The following is a 15,385-nucleotide window of genomic DNA, read 5'->3' on the forward strand; positions in this document are numbered from 1 at the left end:
GACACACACACACACACACACACACACACACACACACACACACACACGTTGTTCTTGCATCGAGTCAACGCCGACTCATGGCAACCCCATGCATTGCAGAGTCGAACTGATCCAAAGGGTTTTCAAGGCTGTGACCTTTCGGAAGCAGATAGCCAGGGCCTGTCTTCCCAGGCACCTCTGGGTGAGTTTGAGCCATCAGCCTTTCAGCTAGTAGTCGAGTGCTTAGCCGTTTGCACCACCCAGGGACTCTCTGTCTCCCCCTCTGTACAGAAAGAAAGAGAGGGAGAAGGGAGTGTCAGGATTGAATTGTGTCCTCCCAAAATATGTGTTGGAAATCCTAACCTCTACGCCTGTGGTTATAATGCTATTTGGGAATGGGTTGTCTTTGCTATGTTAATGAGGCAGGATTAGTGTAGGGTGTATCTTGAGTCAGTCTCTTTTGAGACATAAAGGAGATGAAATGCAAGCTAGCAAGCAGAGATGGGGGAAGAGAGATGGCGAGCCACATGAAGATCACCCAGGAGCAGAAGCTCAAAGAGACAAGGACCTTCCCCTAGAGTCGACAGAGAGAAAGCCTTCCCCTAGAGCCAGAGCCCTGAATTCGGGCTTCTAGCCTCTTAGACTGTGAGCGAATAAATTTCTCTTTGTTAAAGCCCTTCACTTGTGGTGTTTCTCTTATAGCAGCACTAGAAGACCAAGACAGGGAGAGATATCTACCCTAAGGAACCAGCTCACATGCCTGTGAGGACCGTCCAGTCCAGTATCTGGATGCAGAAGGCTGGGGACCCAGGCAGGATTTCTATGCTGCAGCCCTCAGGCAGATTCAATCGCCCTAGAAAACCTCACTTTTTGCTCTTAAGTTCTTCAACTGATTGGATGAGGCCCACCCACATTGTCCAGGGTGGTCTCCTTTACTTGGAGTCAGCTGACTGTAGATGTGAACCACATGTACAAAGCACCTGTGACATCTAGACTAGTGCCATCCAGCCTGGCCTCACCAGCCCATCGTGGAGGGCCAGGTCTGCCATCTGCCAGGAAGGGAATCACCCTTCGTCCATGGTGGTGGTGGTGGTGGTGGGGGCAGTCAGAAGGGACAGCTCAGTCACACGGCCCCAGGATGGTGCAGAAGGAGCAGAGCTCTGCGTCTGGTGGCCCCTCTCATGCACTGATGATGGGCGCTGTCATCTTGGGCAACTTGCACCTGCTCCCTGTGCCTCAGTTTCCACATCTGTACTAGGGGTATGATGGAAATAGCAGCTCCTCCGTGTGTTTATAGTGTGGACGCATGAACACATAGAGAGAGGACCCAGGAAAATGTCTCATCACAGAGCCTCGGTGTTTGCCATTGTTGTTGTCAAGCACAAACTCACCCACCAAAGTCCATCTCCTCGTACCTTCACACCCAGCCCAGCTTCCCATCAAAACCAACCTTCTGACAGGCGTGTGTGTGTGTGATTGTGTGTGTGCATCTGTCTGTGTGTGTGTGCGTTATCTCTGTATCTCTGTGTGTATCTGTGTGTGTGTCTCTGTATATATGTGTATCTGTGTATATCTGTATCTGTGTCTCTATATCTGTGCGTGTCTACCTGTGTCTGAATGTATGTGTCTATTTGTGTCTCCGTGTACATCTGTATATGTATATATGTGTATCTGTGTGTGAGTGTGTATGTGTCTGTGTATCTGTGTGTGGGGATGTATGTCTGTGTGTCTGTATGTGTCTGTGCATGTCTGTGTATCTGTGGGTGGGGGTGTACGTCTGTGTGTCTGTATGTGTCCGCGTGTGTGTCTGTGTACGTGAGTGCACATGTGCTGTGTGGTGGGTGGGCGTCAGAGGCGATGTGTGAGCGGCTGGCCGAGTGTCCCCGCGTGTGAGGAGGTGCTCAGTGACCCAGATACCTGAGCACCTCTTCCCCTCCGAGGCCCTGCGTGGTTGCCTTGGTAACACTCCACCCTGGAGGAGCTGCCACCGGTTCTGGCCCTTTGATTCTCCACTGAGAACCGTTGTTTGCATGGAGACATAATCAGTGGGGTGGTCCCCAGGGCCATGCTCCCCAGCCAGCCCACAGCCTAGCCCTGTGGATGGAAGCTCAGGCTGGCGAGTTGCGACCACTGTGCGATAATAATACTAACTCCTGGCACTCACAACCCCTGGGCCGTGGAGTGGGGACGGCAGAGCAGGAAGCAGACCAGAGGGAGGCAGCCTGCTGAGGGCTGGGGGCGCCTTGGGGGCCGGCTTTCAATGCCCGTAAGGCCAGCTGCATGTGACGGCCCTCCCAGCACCCCCACCCCTCCAGCCCGCCACCAGGGCAGAAAACTCCAATGCTTCCAGGGGACAGGCCAGTAACAAAGATGAATGCAATGATTTTTCAATGTTGGCGACTAACTTGGTATTTTTAAAATACTGCAGGCCACATGTGACCCAGGGCGTTGGTTTACAATGTCTGATTCATTCATTCATTCATTCATCCATTCATTCATTCATCCATTCATGCTGCCTGTAGCTCAGAAGTGACTGAGGGTGAGAAGGGGAGGAAGCACTCTGAAAATGTAAAACAAGAGGTTGTTGATATTTTATGTTAGTGGAGCAGGTACGCAAACTCGAACGTGCAAGAGATATAAATTTACTTCTTCTGTGTCTGAACTTAACTTGCACTTCCAGTCCCCGGGCCCCCTAAGTGGCTAGAACATTGTGTCAGGAGTTGGTATTTGAACACATGTCGTTTGAGATGCTAATTACAGACCCAGGTGGAGGTGATGAGTGAGCAGCTAGACATGTGCAGACAGGATTTTGAGAGTCCTTAGCACAAAGGTAGGATTTAAAACACCCTAACAGAGGAATTATAATAACTACAGGGATATTTAAGTGCCACAGAGTCCTGGTGGCACAATAGTTATACGCTTGGCTGCTAACCGAAAGGTCAGTGGTTTGAACCTACCCAGCAGCTCCGTGGAAGAAAGACCTGATGATCTGCTTCCATAAGGATGACCAAAAAAAAAAAAAAAAAAAAAAAAAAAAAACCAAACCTGTTGCCGTCGAGTTGATTCTGACTCATAGCAACCCTACAGGACACAGTAGAACTGCCCCATAGGGTTTCCAAAGAGCAGCTGGTGGATTCCAGCAGCTGACCTTTTGGTTAGCAGTCCAGCTCTTAACCACTACACCACTGGGGCAGTTCTATTCTGTCCCGTGGGGTGGCTATGAGTCAGAATCGACTCTATGGCACCTAACAACAATAAACATAAGATGTCATGCGAACACAGAGGAAGGGCGGCTGCGTTAGTTCACCGAGCAGGACTCAACGTGTGGGCCCAGGACCAGCAGCATCAGCAGCACCTGGGACTTCGTAGAAATGCAAATTCTCAGGCCCCCTGCAGACCTACTGAATCAGAAACTCTGGGGCGGGGCCCGGAAATCTGTATTAACAAGCCTCCCCACCACAACCGTGGTGACTCTGATGCTAGCTCAAGATTGAGAACACTACTGGCTAGAGGAGGATTCAGACACAGAGTCCCATGAGATATCGATGGTTGGATGTCTTTTGTGTGACCAAATTCTGTCTTAGTCATCTAGTGCTGCTATAACAGAAATACCACAAGTGGAGGGCTTTAACAAAGAGAAGCTTATTCTCTCACAGTCTAGGAAGCTGGAAGTCCAAATTCAGGGCATCTGCTCCAGGGGAAGGCTTTCTCTCTCTGTCAGCTCTGGGGGAAGGTCCTTGTCATCAATCTTCTCCTGGTCTAGGAGCTTCTCAGCACAGGGACCCCAGGTCCAAAGGACGCGCTCTTGTTTCTTGGTGATATGAGGTCCCCCTGGTGGGCCACAATCACCCTATCACGCAGTCCCGACCAGTCACCGGGGAGCCACAAGACCATGGCTAGAGAGGCCACATAAAAGTAATCAATCGTACCACAGGGCACCCCCTGGCTTTTCTAGCCATGGTTCTTTTATATTTGGAGAATAACTTCCTCTTCCCAATCATTTTACCAGTCCAAAACAGTCATTAACAATTAGCCTTTCAATAGGGCGAAGAGTCCACACACAGGCGAGGTTACTCCGGTACCAGCCATTCAGATCTGCTGCAGGTGTCCATCTGACCTGGTCAGGTTCTCCAACCATTTGGAGATGATGTCTTTGCTTTCCCTTGGAAAGTGGCCCCCAGCCTCTCCCCTAGGGGGCAGGTGATACTATCAAGAAGTTGCCAAGGCTTGTGGAAAAACTGGAACCTTCATCCATTGCTGGTGGGAATGCAAAATGGTGCAGCTGCTGTGGAAAACAGTGTGGTGGTTCCTCAAAAAGTGGAACGTAGAACTCCCTTATGACTCAGAAATCCCAGTCTTACGTGTATACCCAGAAGAAGTGAAGGCAGGAACACAAACAGAAATCTGCATGCCAGTGTTCACTGCAGCACTGTTCACAAGATCCAAAAGGTGAAAACAGCTGAAATGTCTATTAACAGATAAATGGATAAACACAATGTGGTACATACGCACAATGGAATAGTACTCAGCCATAAAGAGAAATTAAAAAAAAAAGCCATAAGGAGGATAGTTCTGATACATGCTATGACATGGATGAATTGTGAGAACAGTCACAAAAGGACAAATATTATACGCTCCTACTTATACGAAATAAGCAAATGCACTGAGACCAAAGTTTATCAGTGGTTACCAGGGTGGCACTCATTGTTTAGGGGGCACAGCTACTTTTAATGGTGGTGGAATAATCTGGAAAAGGGCAATAAGAATGGTTGCACAACATGATGAACATAATCCATGTCAATGAATTGACATTCTCCACGACCCGTCAGTTACTGGCTCAGTGGCTGCTGTGCCTTCAGCCACCATTTTTTCACGTCAGAGTGAGCAGAGACCTGTGGGGAATGTCCTCAGTGGGCAGCCCACCCTCAACACAAGATGCAAGAGATTCCCAGAAACGAGCTCCAGGGACTTACAAGATCCTCGTGGGGCTTGGGTTCCTTTTTGCAGGCGGGCATCTCACTGTGTGATCCTGCGGCTTCCACTGCCGGTCACTCAGGAGATGACTAACGTGACACTGTTGGGAACAGCGGTGACAATGACTCTTCCATGCACAGCAACTTCATAGTCTTGGGGCTCCTCTTAATTATGTATGTATTCTGGAGCGGCCCGGCTCCCTCCCACCAGAGCTCAGAAAGGAAATAAATGAGGAAAGTCAATGGCCTGTGAATTACAACATTGATTAAAGAAGTGATTACTGATAGAACTCTTACTGGGCTATTATGCTAATGCATGCCCAGATCCTGGATGGTGTTCACCTCCTAATGACAAGCCTGGGACAGCGACAGAAATTGCTTTCTGTCCTTAGTCAACATGTAAACATTTTTAAACCGATCTTGACCATGAGCAAGAAGATCCATCTGTGTGTCCCTTCCCAGCTGCTCTGCGCCAGTGTCTCGGCCAGATGGAGAAATTGTCTAAGCTTAACCCTCACCAGCTGCCCTCCAACACAAGTGTGGGTTGAAGATGAAAACTGGGCCCAGAGTGGCCGTCCACAGTGCCCTGAACCAGGGAAAGAGGGTGTCGTATCACAAAGAGCTTATTGCTCAGCACTGGGTGTTTTTAAACCCTCCTTCCCGCCTACCAGGGGATCCTGCTTCTATAGGAGTCCACAGTCTAGAAGGAGGCAGATAAGCAAATGGACAGTTATAACGTAGTGCTGTGTGAGCAGTTCACCAGTGACTTCATTAATGGTGCAATTTTACCCAAAACTGTGTGTGTGTGTGTCCATTTGCCTAGCAAGAATGAGCTCTATGAGTATTCTCAAAGGAGTCAGTGGCCCAGAACAGTTAGGAACCACTACCTGAGATCCCTTTGGAAGCTTTCAAATTAGCTCACGGTGTTTCTCATGCTCTTGGCACCATCTCATCTCAGTCTATTACCTCATCTTTCCCCACCCCAAAGTCCTTGTTTGGTTGTCCTGAAGCAGGTGTCCCCATGAAGAGAGAACTGTTCATCTATCCATCCATTCATGCGTGAATCCATTCACCCATCCATTTATCAATCCACCCATCAGTCTGTCCATCCATCCATCCATACATCCATAACCCATTCACTCATCCATCCATTCATCCATCCATCCATATATAACCCATTCACTCATCCATCCATTCATGCATGAATCCATTCATCCATCCACCCATGCATTCATCCATCCACCCATCAATCTGCCTATCCATCCATTCATCCATCCATACATACATACATAATCCATTCACCCATCTATCCATCCATCCATCATCAATCTGTCCCTCTATCCATCCATGCATTTATTCATCCATCCACCTATCCATCCATTCGTACCCCCACTCATCCATCCATCCATGCATCCATCCATCCATGCATCCATGCATGCATGCATCCATACATCCATCAATCCATCCATCAGTCTGTCCATCTGCCCAATCACCCATACATACATCTATTCACCCATCCATCCATTCACCCATCATCAATCTGTCCATGCATGCACCCATGCATCCATGTATCCATCCATCCATCCATCCATCCATCCACTCATCCATCCATCCAGTCTACGCTTTGCTGAGTTCCTGACTCATGAACAGTTGGTGTTGGGATCCAACAGACCAACAATGAATAAGATATACTTCTTGCCTTCAAGGAGTTTAGTTTTGCAGACGTCACATGGGTCCCCCTCAGCTCTCAGCCACAGCTGCAGTGGGCAGCTTCGTGCAAGTCCAGGCTCACCTTGTAACTGCAGAGTCTGCCTGCATGTCTCTTTCTGCTTTCTGTCCAAGCCTTCCCAGATGCCATGGGCCTGTGTGCAGTCACAGCCTGGAAGTGCAGGGGAGTTAATGCCCCAGGAGGTATACCCTGACCTGTGGGAGATAGGAGCTGAAAGATAAGTACACCCGCCTCTTATTCTTCAGGTGGACAATTCTAGATGCTTCTCATGAGGCCCTAGGGAAACTGAGCCCGATGCACAGCAGCCACCTCCAAGAGCATCACAAGTTTCTGTCTGGGGTGATGAAAAAGGCTTGGGAGTAGATGGTGGGATGGTGAATGTAATTAATGTCACTGAGTTATACACCTACAAATGGTTAATATGGCAACTTTTATGTAGAAAGAATATATTACTACAATAAAATTTATCAAATAGTGCACCTTTCTATTGCCTGTTCCCCTTTCCCTGTCTCCCTCACCCCTGCTCCCTGGGGTCGCCTCCCAAGTAAACTGCCTGCACCAAACCGTTGTCTCAGGCTCTGCTTTGGGAGGAAGCTCAGTGAACACAGTGTTTTGCCAAGGAACAGGACAAAGGGAAGCGAGGTGGTCTCCTGGGACCCGTGAACTTCTCCACCCCCTCTTTCTGTCTTTGCAGGTGTCTGACCGCTGTGACTACATCTCTGTTAATGGCAAGGAGATGAAAGGCAAGGTGGACGTGGTGGTGAACTTCATGTACCAGCACCTGAGCGCCCCCCTGCACATCACCGTGTGGGTGCCCTGGCTGCCCCTGCAGATCGAGGTCTCTGACACCGGGCTGAGCCAGATTAAATGCTGGAGGGTCCCCATCATGGCCAGTAAGAGGTGAGCCCAGGCCGGGAAAGGATCCACAACCAAGCCGAAGCACTTGCAATCCAGCTGACTCTAACTCATGGAAACCCCACGTGCATCAGAGCAGAACTGTGCTCCAGAGGGTTTTCAGTGGCTGATTTTTCAGAAGTAGATTGCCATACTTTTCTTCCGAGGTGCCTCTGGGTGGACTTGAACCTCCAGCCTTTCGGTCAGTAGTTCAGTGTTTAACTGTTTGTGCCACCCAGGGGTTCTGGGAGATGCTCAGCACCATGATAATAACGGCTTTCTTTGCCGACCATAATGCTGAAGGAGCTAGTTGTGGACCTGGTGCATGGCAGGTGCTAGCAGGATCACAAGGGTTACCATTTCCCAAAATCCTAACAGGAAGCCCCTGAGGAAAGCAAGGCTTCGGGGTAACTTGGGCAGGCACAAAGGGTGCTCAGTGGCTGGCTGTTTGGAGGCTGCAGCTGGGCGTCTATTACACTGTCCCTTGAAAGTGGCCCAGGATGTCACGAGGGAAGTCATAAGTTTTCTAACCCCTCAGCCCCCAAGGAATTTGAGGCTTGATTTATTTTCTCCAAGTGAAGTGGCGAAGCCCTCTTCCTTCTGTGCTTTATGAATATAAGCTTGAGAAGCTCTCTGCAGATCACGTTATGGAATAAAATTTAATCCCATGTATGCTGACAGTACTCTTACTTATATAAAAGCAAAACAAACAGACTCTCTAACTTATTTATGTTGTGTGGTTCTGGACTGTCACATGTAGGAGCTCTGGTTTTTCTCTTTCTAGGAGCCCCCGTCTCTGTGGACCCCCAAGTCAGCATGCGTTAGCTGAGGGACTGTAGCCGAGTTGCTGGTTTCCTGCCTGGAATCCGCCACCCCAAACCACCAGGGGCTTCATTTTAAGGGACAAACTGGAGTACATCTCGAGAAGAGTAATTGGGAAAGGGGGTGTTGCATTCATTTTCTACGAGGAGGACTTGAAGGGTTGGCCTGCTCGGGGGAGAACAGCCAAGAATCCGTGCAGAACTTCAGGTCTCCTGAGAGGCTAGGAGAATGGGTGTGAAACAGTAGTTTAGCTTAACTAGCGAAAAAACATCTGCTTTAAGCAGTATGGAGCCCTGGTGACACAGTGGTTAAGTGTTAGGCTGCTATCCAAAAGGTCGGCAGTTCGAATCCACCAGCCGCCCCTTGGAAACCCTATAGGGCAGTTTTACCCTGTCGTATAGAGTCGCTATGAGTCAGACTGACTCGACGGCAATGGATTTTTTGGTTTTGAGAGGTATGCTCTTTTAAGATCTATCTATATGGGATCAAAGTAACAACAGCAACTTGAAAGATATGGATAGGAAACTTAGGGGGCAGTGAATTGATGTTAATGGGGAGGAACAATTCAGAAAAGGAGGGTGAGAATGCTTGTACAACTCAAAGAATGTAATCAATGTCCCTGGATTGTACATGGAGAAACTGCCGAATAGGTGTAAGTTTTGCTGTACATATTCTCAACAACAACAAAGAGAGAGAGAATGGGTGTGCTCCATGTCCTGAGGACTGGTGGTCCCGAGCGGCCAGGCTGATGGATGTCCCATGTCCCTGAGGAGGGCAGAACAGGGACCAGCCGGATTCAAATCCAGGCTCTACCACTTATCAGCTTGTGGCCTTGGGCAAGCTTCCTGACTCTTCTGTGCCTGTTTCCTCATCTACACATGAGAATAATTAGCTATGCCTCATAGTGTTATGGAATTAAAATAGTTAACACATGTGGGAGATGACAACAGGGCCTGGCACATCTCAAGAAAGTAATACAGTGCTGCCCAATAGAACTTTCTTTGGTGGTGGAATATTCTAGAACTGCCCTGTCCAATATGGAGCACATGCAAATGGCTAGTGTGACTGACAGACTGGATTTTCAATTTTGTTTAACTGTTGTTCATTTAAATTAAAATATAAAGAGCCACATGTGGCTAAAGGCTAATGGACAGTGCAGGCTTAGTAAATATTAGCTGTTAAGTCTAATGAGGGAGACTGCTAACCGTCTGGCCGCCTGGTGATAGAACTGGCACCCCCGCCTTGGATTTGGTCTTGCCGAGGTTGGCGTGGGTGGTCCCTCCTGTCTGCATGTCACTCAGAGGACTGTGGTCTCACCCCTGGAGCTGACGTCTCCCTCTGCTTTCCCATAAGGCCCACTTGGGACAGCGAGGATGAGGACGAGAAGGAGCAGCAGTGCCGGTGCTGTGCCCTCCAGTACCAGCATGCCATGGTATGGGTCCTCACCCAGTTTATGTCCCAGGGCACCGGCCCGTGGGGCCAGCTGAGCCACCTGCTGAGTCCTGCCTGGCAGTTTGACATCACCCACCTGATGGAGGACTTCATGAAGCTGGAGGAGCCCCACGTGGTCACGCTCGAGGACAGCGGGGTCCTGGTCAGCCGGGAGGTTGGCATGACGACCATCCAGGTGGGAGCCTGGATTCCTGCCTCCCCAACCCTGAGCACTGACCAGCAGGGGGGCTCACGAGACGGGCGGGTCATCGTGTGGCGGACGCTTGCCCGCTGTGACGGCTGTCCGTGGTGTCACAGGGGCAGGAGGGTGAGCACTTGGAGCACAGGTGGACCAGCGCTCTGAGCTGCGCCTGCCTCCAACAGAACTGAGAAGGAAATGGCCATACGCCCTTAGTCCCACAGCCCCCTCTCAGCTGCCGCATCCTCCATTCCTACCGCCACCCACCTCTGAGCCCCCACTGAGGCCCCACTTTGCAAATCCACCCCTCCCACACCTCCTAGAATAACCGTCTGGTCTCTACGGCTTCTGCCAGTGAGCGGTGAGGCCACCTTCTGCCTTTCCCCCCACTTTCTCTTGGTCACCCTCTCGTTCTGCCCCGTATTCACTCAACAAACTCTTCACACACCTACACCTATCTTTTGCTCAAAGAAATCCCACATTTCTGGTGGGATTCTAGGCAAGGCGACTGGGTAGTGGAGGATATTTGGGCCAGAGAGGGGCTCGACCACTTAAGTCCCACCCTGCAGACCCCACCTCTGTAATGCCAGGCCGGCCCCTACACGATCACCCTGGGTGGACATGGGTGGTGCCCTCCCCCACTTCTCTGCACACCCATGCCCAGCCTTGGCTGACGAGATAAGGCTGCAGGTCAAGTTTCTGCAGAGGATGTGCTGTGGCAGGTGAGGGTAGACTCCATATTTGAGTCCTCAGTTAACCCCGTAGAGCCCGGTTAACCCTGGGCTGCACAAGGTCAGGCTGTACGCAATTCTCCACGAGCCCTGTCCGCAGGATGGCCACAGATGGTTAACCAGGCTGTGCAGTGTACAAAGGTGTCTCACCTGGGCGGGAGGGGCTGTTCCCTTTTAGAGACTGCATGGATTTTAACTTGTTTCAGTTTTCCAGCACTTGGTGGAGGGGTGACTTTATCTGATTCTCACCCAGGCTCGGTATGGACTACTGTGTGTAGTGAGGTGAGTGTGTGACCCCTTTGGCTCGTGTCCTGGATGCAGGAAGCATTGCTGGCAAAGGTTCTGGCCCCTGGACTCAGGTGTGACGGGTTGTCTGTGTCCGCCCACCCACAGGTGCTACCCCCACTATTGATTTTCCATCCTGGCAGAGAAGACGGTGACCGTGTTAGACGACAAGGTGGCGGTTACAGACCTGGCCATCCAGCTGGTGGCTGGGCTGTCCGTCACCCTACACCCCAGTGCCGGCAACAGCAAGGCTGTCACAGCTGTGGCCACTGCCGAGGAGCAGCTGTGCGCCCCCAAACAGGTTGGGGCGTGGGTACCCGAGGGCCAGAGGGAGCGGGTGGGGCCGGAGCCGGACCAGAGCACGGGGAGTGGGGAGGAACGGGCAGGTTAGCCGAACCACGTTCTAGAACGGGCTGCGTCATCACTGCAGATGAAGACACTCCTCTTTAAGGCAGCAGAGGCCAACGTGACGGGGGGCAGGGGGGCTCGCGGACAGCCGGGGTCCAGCCCCCTACCCCTCCCCTCTAGTCTCCTCTTAACAGCCAGAGATCTTATAAAAATCTAAATCGGATCATGCCTTTCGCCTGCTTAAATGCTCCGACGGCTTCCCACTGCACTTAGAATAAACCAGTCCTCCTCACCCTCCCCAAGTGGTGCAAACGGTTACCGCCCTCAGCTGCTAACCGACAGGCTAGGCGTTCCAGTGTACCTCAGGAGAAAGGCCTGGCGGTCTACTTCTGAAAAATCAGCCACTGCAAACCCTAAAGAGCGCAGTTCTACTCTGACACACGTGGGGTCACCATGAGTCAGGGTTGGCTCCACGGCAACTGGTTTACTGCAGACGACTACGGATAATCCAGGAACATCTCCCTGCCTTAAGGTCCACTGTACCACAGAACATAGCCTCGTCATGGAGGTGACAGCTCACCATATACCCAAGTTCCGAGGGTTGGGAGGGGACATCTTGGGCGGGGAGCCATTCTGGAGACTGCCGACCACAAGGGGGCAGCCACGACCTGACTGAGGATGCAGAGCGGCTACCAGAGCGGCCTGGGACGCCTGCAGCTCCAAGCCCAGCCCACAGGGGCTTCCTTGCTCTTCCCTGGGGGCGGGGAATTGGTGCGCTGTGTTCTGATTTGCAAGGAACTGGGGACAGAGGGGCGCGAGGGAGACAGCGGGCTGCGAGGTGCTGAGAGCGGGTCGTAAATTAGGGTGAACGATTGGCATCACCACATCCGTGGCATGGGGCAGGGCTGCCACTCTCCCGGTCAGACAACCCATCTGTCTTCGTCGCTGGTGGTGATTGGGAGGCCTCAGGGAGGACTCGGGGGAGGGGGATTTATTGATGTTGTTCGTCTGATCTGCAGACAGGACTTTTGGAAGGGCAGTGTTCTACATCCTTCCTGGCCTGTGTTCTTTGGAGACATTCAGAATTTCTCATCTGTGGGGGAACGCTTGGCGTCTCCTGAGACAGCCGTGTTCCCACGCTGCGGTACTGAGCTAAAGTAGAACTGCGTCTCCGGCGCCCGGCAGGGCTACTAGGGTGGGTTTTGGCAAGCCTGGGGCATCCAGAGGGTTTTAGTTCAGGCTGTCTGCCATTCAGGGGGTTCATTTTATGTCACGTGCTTTCTCCGCCCAGAGTTTGTGAAGAAAAATTAATTCACGATGAACAGTTGGCCAAGACGAGCCTGGCTGCTGTGTTAACAGTGTTGTATCTCAGGCCTGGGCGTGTCAAAGGCTGCACCTTGGGCTCGATACTGTCAAGTTTAAATGCAAGATCTGAAAGCGTTTTAAACCCAATGTGCTTTTCCCCATATGCCTCGTTTGTTCCAAGGAAAGCTAAACCCCAAACCAACCAGCTGCCTTGGAGTCACCTCTGACTCAAGGCCACCCCATGTGTGTCAGAGTAGAACTGGGCTCCGTAGGTTGTCACTGACTGAATTTTCAGAAGGAGATCACCAGGCCTTTCTTCTGAGGCGTCTCTGGGTGGACTTGAACCTCTAGCCCTGTCCTGAGTAGTAAGTCCTTCTCTGTGAAGACACTTCGGTGAACATGTTCAAGGATGTCTTTGTAAAGCAAGGCAATTGGAGCTGAGCACTTAAAGGTTTTTGTTTTCCGGGAAGGATTGTGCTGGGGCTGTTAGCGGATGTCTGCATTCGTTCTTGTTTACATCAAGGTGATATCTGTGATCTGAATGCTGTCTCCTAGGTTCAGCAGCCCCTGGGTGTGGAGCTGGGGTCCTGCCCCCTGTTCTGGGGTGGGGGTGGGGGGGCGGGCGACCACCTTGGCAGGCCTGCCCTAGGCCAACATCTCAATCTGTCTCCCTCTAGGAAGCCTTGGTCAGCACGTGGCTCCAGTTTAGCGACGGCTTGGTGATGCCCCTGGACATTTACAACACCGACGACTTCTCGCTGGCCGCCACCTCCCTGGACGAAGCCGTCGTTTCTGTTTCCCAGGGCTTGTCCCCGAGGTGGCCCGTGGTGGTGGCTGAGGTCGAAGGCCAGAGGCCGCTGGTCCGCGTGGACATTACCATCGCAGAGGCCTGCCAGAAGTTCAAGCGCAAGAGCGTGCTGGCCATGGGCGTCGGCACCATGAGGGTCACATTTGGGCAGAGCCAGGCTGAGCCCAGCCCCGGCCCAGACGACAAAGAAGAGGAGATCGAGAACCACGCCAGCGGCAGCCGACAAAGAAGAGGAGATCGAGAACCACGCCAGCGACAGCCAGCAGAAGGGCCAGGACGGGCTCCCCACGGGCAGCTCCTCCGTGGGGAGCAAGGAGGGGGCTCTTCGGAAAGCCACCACCACGTCCCGGTCGCCGCCAGACAACAAGGCGGTGAGGACCAGCCGGCTGGACGCGGGGCGGCTGCTGGGGGAGGGGCAGCTGCAGAACATCCCCATCGACGTCACCAACTTCCCGGCCCAGGTGGACGCCCCCCGGGCGGGCGCGGGGCTGCAGGAGAGCGGGCTGGCGCCTGCGCCTCGGGGGCTGAGCGACCTGGAGATCGGCATGTACGCCCTGCTCGGGGTCTTTTGCCTGGCCATCCTCGTCTTCCTCATCAACTGCGCCACCTTTGCCCTCAGGTTCCGGCACAAGAAGGTGCCCCTGGAAGGCCAGGCCCCCAAGACGCACTCCCACGACTGGGTGTGGCTGGGGAGTGTTCCTGGAGAGCCTGGGGGACCTGTCCCCGCCCCAGGACGAGCGCACCACCGTCTTGGACCGCGGGCTGAGGGGCTGCGAGGAGAGCAACCTGCTCCTCAACGGGGCCTCCCAGAAACAGGCTCACGGCCACCCGCCGCGCGCGCCGCGGACCCCGCGGGCCTGGCCCAGCCCCTGCACTCGCCCACTTCCCGGCGGAAGTGGGTCTGGTTCACCACGTTCACAGCCATCCCCCAGGAAGATGGCTGCCCCACCGTCAACTCCATCCTGGACGGCCACGGCGAGGACATCCAGTGGGTGTGCCAGGACGTGGGCAACTCCAAAGACCTGAGAAACTACCTGGAGAAGTTCCTGGACGCCGTCTTCCTGTCCCGCTGCCCGTCTCACCCTGAGATCCGGGTGTTGGGGGGAAGCAGGAGCTGGCGTGGGCTGAGCTGGGCAGGGCTGGGAGACCAGTGGGCCATTTTGAAGCTGGGAAGGGACTCTTTTTTTATTGCACTTCAGGTGAAGGTTTACAGAACAAATAGTTTCTCATTAAGCAGTAGTACACATATTAAGACATTGGTTAGCAACCCCACGACATGTCAACCCTCTCCCTTCTTGACATTTTGTTTTTTTTTGGTGAAAATATACACAGCCAAAGATACACCATTTCAAAAATTTCTACATGCACAGTTCAGTGACATTGGCTATGCTCTTCCAATTGTGCTGCTATTCTCACTTTAGATGAAGGTTTATAGAACAAAATAGTTTCTCATTAAACAGTTAGTACACATGTAGCCCTATGACAATGGTTAACAACCATATTGCTGTCATTTTGTAGTGCTTTTTTCGGTGCTGACGTTTTCTTTGTTCCTCTTACTCTTCTGTGCTGAATTCCTTTTGTTTGTGGATTTTTTTTTCTTTTCTTCTGTTTTTGTAGGTTTTGTTTTCACTGAGACGTTATGTTTTTCTTCTTTACTTTGGTGAGTAGGTTTGTTAACTTTCTTTGTGGTTACCTTGAAATTTACCCTTATCTTCCTAGGTTTGAACCAGTCTATTATTATTTGGTATCGCCTTGCCTTCCTCTCCATTAGAAGGCTCTATACCTACACCGTTTATTCCCTCTTTTATTGTTCTGATGTTGTTGTCATTTACAGATTAACTGCTCTGATTCCCTGTTGTATTTCTTTTGGTTTTGGATAGT

General features: G+C 51.8%; 1 pseudogene; it reads left to right on the forward strand.

Moving 5' to 3' along the window:
- The window catches only part of LOC101352465 (transmembrane protein 132C-like), a 37,958-nt pseudogene that overhangs the window by 11,845 nt on the left and 10,728 nt on the right, over window positions 1-15,385 (forward strand).

The sequence above is a fragment of the Trichechus manatus genome, unplaced genomic scaffold (assembly GCF_000243295.1).
Source record: "Trichechus manatus latirostris isolate Lorelei unplaced genomic scaffold, TriManLat1.0 scaffold00068, whole genome shotgun sequence".
In the NCBI taxonomy this organism is placed as follows: domain Eukaryota; kingdom Metazoa; phylum Chordata; class Mammalia; order Sirenia; family Trichechidae; genus Trichechus; species Trichechus manatus.